Raw genomic sequence first — 3,549 nt, 5'->3', positions numbered from 1 at the left:
GTTGCCCTTATGCAAGGGTTCCCTAGGTCTCGCAGCAAGCGTGACATAGGGGCGCCCGTGCACATGTACTATAGTTTTTTTTAGCAAAACATAGCTAGTCTTTATTGATTAGTGAAAATGTTTACAGGTATCACTACTGGATCATGAGGTGATCCGAGTGAAACATGTATCCCATAAGGTAGAGACATACCAAATCTAGCTATGTTATGAGCTTTAGCATTCGAAGCTCGAGGTTCAAAAATAAAATTACATGAAGCAAACAAGCTTGAATATTCTAAAATCTTTTTAACTATTACTGCATCGTCTCCACCCGCACTTGCATGGATGTGGTTTATGACCTGCTTACAACCAGAGGCTATTTGAATATGTTGCATTGCTAGATCTTGAGCCAAAGAAAGAGCTTCCCTGCATGCAAGAGCTTCCAATACATACGGATCCAGTAGTCCTTGCGTGACCAGCACCGAAGAGCCAATGTAGGCGCTATCACTGTCACGACAAATAGCAGCAGCAGACCTCGCATTGTGGTTCGCCGAGACACCAGCATCAACGTTTATTTTGACAAGACCCGGGTCTGGTGGAATCCATCGCCTCACAGGGGCTACTACGGATAAGCATATTAGAAGAAAAAAAAGGACATGGGCCGTAACAAGCCCAAAACATTAGGGAAAAGTGTGCCCAGCCAGCCAGTCTAATTGCTTCATTTTCTCCGCGGTGTCTATCTCGCATTCAGTCGGGATAACCATCGCGCCCGCCAACTGTTTGTGTTATGAAATGGGGGCGCCACCTACTTGAAGCAAGTCTAGACGGTTTCCTCCAGATTTTTATTTCCTGATTTTAAATTCTTTGTTAATTTGCTTTTTTCTTTTCTTTTCTCTTTTGATTTATTTTGTTTCTTTTTTGGTTTTCTATTTTTCTTTTGGTTTTTAATTCTACTTTTTTTATATGTCAACAACATTTTTCTAAACGTTGAATTTTTTCAATACAAATTTACTTTTTTAAATACATGGTCAACATTTTTGAATGCACATTTTAAACATTTTTCAAACACTTCATTAACATTTTTCAAATGCAAGATTTAACTTTTTTGGATACACGGTCAACATTTTTCTATAAATATTTTAAAACATTTCAATAAAACCTGCTAACTAGGCTTCTTTGTTATTCTCTCTGGGAGTGTGGAAAACATGTGTCTGAACTGAAGAAGTCGCTTCAATAAGACCTGCTAATTAGGTTCTTATTTCCGAGTGCCCAAGACAAAGGATGGGATTCCTTGAAGCCGCGGCCTGAGCTAGCAAGGTATTATCTGTGAAGAATGTGATTGCCCTGTTTTGAATGTGGGGCACTACCTCAGCTGAAAATTGGAGCGCCATAGCTTCAGCTTGCAAAGGTGATGAAGCTTCATTTCCAACAGCTGAAACCTGTATGCTTGCTTTTACTCCTGCGTCTTCTATTTGAATATGAACTCCCACTCCTGTCCTATGAATCCCTGTTGAATAAGAAATCGCTGCTTGGTTTGTCCATGCAGCGTCCAAAAACATCTAGAGATACTTGTAGGCCTCTTAAACGGGAAGGGGTCAGGAGGCTCGCAAAGACGCGCCGATGCGCTAAAAGCGCCTTCACATATAGCAGCGGCCCTTATTTATTCACTGGTACAGGAGGAAGCCTTACAACGAGATGAGCAGCATCAGTACTGCTCCGAGCAGCATGCATGCAATGCATGAAAATAAAGTTCAGACGGCACACTTTCCTGGCAATGCACGAATGTATGCTGCAGGCCCTTTTCACTAGTACTCGTAGGAGCATGTCTCCCCCTCGCACACCCACACTTGGTGTTCCGGGCACGATAGCTGGGGCAGCACGAGGCTGTTCTTCTTGGGCACCACCATCATGTCTTGGCGATCCACAGGTCCAAGATTTGGTAGGCACAGGCAATGAGCAGGCGGACCAGTGCATTTCCATGACGTGCCGGGTGGACAACGGTGCCCTGAAGCCAGGCCCGGTCCTGAGATTTCGGGGGCCCGGGGCAAGATAACAAAAAGGGGCCCTAAAGCCATATAAATATATGTGTTTTTTTCTATTTCAATTGCAAATTACTACTCATTTTACACTATAATTTATAATTTATGTTGCCTTGTCGTCTCAAGGATTCAAAAATAAAGCGCACATAAAAGTTGCTCGCTCTTTTTAATCGATACATTTTTTTACTCTTTTCAGTCGATACTTTTTTATTAGGTGAATTAGTTACACTTCCCTGCAACTCAAATTTTTATCATCCAATAATATTTCGCTACATTGTTCTTCAACAGTAACTAAAGCTAATTCCTCGAAATCCCTAGCAGAAGTACTTATTTTATTTCTGACGAAGCACTAGAAGACTTTTTCTAGGACTCAATCAACTCATATGCATGTTCTTTTTTTTTCTCTTTGTCGGGTGGATAGTTTCCAACTAAATTAATAGCATTATTGCTAAGTAGCACACACATACGATACAAGAAATTAAGAAAACTGCTAAATAAATATACAAGAAAGAGGCATGGAACAAGGTACCTTGATGGCTAGAAAATAGAAATTGCAAGCTTTTGCTGCTACTTACGAGTCATGAGCAGAAATCCAAGTTTTCCTTTTCTGTTTCCAGGAAATTGGAGTATGTGAGAGATATGTACGAGAATTAAAACTTTATGAACCGAACTATCATACAAGTCTGTATAAAAAGAAGAGGAGGTTGATGAAATCTTGAAAATCACATTACCTTCCTCCACTAATCGCGTCCAGCAGCCGAAAATCACAGATAGACGATGCCGTTGACATGACGTTGAACTTGGCATCGGCATGGCTGATTCGTTGCCAATTTTGGAAGAGAAGAAATAGAAAGACGGGAACACCATTGGCGTGAGGCAAGGCCAGAATTAACGGTCTGTTACAGTTCTTTCCATTTTTGATTGAGAATTAATTAGTCAATCTGTTATGTGGGAAAGAATTCTATCCTAAACATCAAACACGTAAAAATCAATCAATCTGTTACATGGCAAATAATTCCTTACCTTTTTTAGAATCAGACGATCTGTCAACACGGGAAAGAATTATTTTCAAAAAATTACAATTCTTTCCTAAACTTCATACACATCCATCGGGGGGCCCTTCCTACTCGGGGGCCGGGGCGGCCGCCCCCCCTGCCCCCCCTCAGGGCCGGCCCTGCCTGAAGCGAGAGCGCCAGGGCCAGCACCATGATAGTAGCAACACACATGTTTGTGGAGAAGAACATGGCTGCCTAGCACCGTCACCTTCTTCAGGTTATCGTATGGATCACTTTATATGTCTGTGTAGTCCGCTGTGGTGTGCGCTCACCTCGGGCCGTGTTAATTTATAGTCCCGTATGTATATGGATGTGCGTCGACGATGGATGGATGCCGGCACAAGTGGAAAAGCTATGCATTTGGCAGATATTAGACCAGTCTTGACGTACAAACCACCACCTATGGAGCACTCTAGATCTGTATACGTGTATGTAGTTGTAGAGTACAAGAGGAAAAGCAATGCACCTGCCATGCA

The 3,549-nt window shown here is 42.1% G+C and overlaps 1 long non-coding RNA gene across 1 annotated transcript; it reads right to left on the bottom strand.

Annotated features, from left to right (window-relative positions):
* Nucleotides 1-277: 277 nt before the first annotated feature.
* Nucleotides 278-3,343, bottom strand: LOC147962109 (uncharacterized). Its single transcript, XR_015611415.1, has 3 exons — nucleotides 3,042-3,343; nucleotides 2,750-2,925; nucleotides 278-2,625 (listed from the first exon to the last, which is right to left on the bottom strand). It is a non-coding gene; the product is annotated as an uncharacterized LOC147962109 (long non-coding RNA).
* Nucleotides 3,344-3,549: the final 206 nt, after the last annotated feature.

The sequence above is a fragment of the Triticum urartu genome, chromosome 7A (genome assembly GCF_056163025.1).
Source record: "Triticum urartu cultivar PI428250 chromosome 7A, HENAU_Tu73, whole genome shotgun sequence".
Taxonomy (NCBI): Eukaryota; Viridiplantae; Streptophyta; class Magnoliopsida; order Poales; family Poaceae; genus Triticum; species Triticum urartu.
This window is presented reverse-complemented; position numbering and strand designations above follow the sequence as displayed.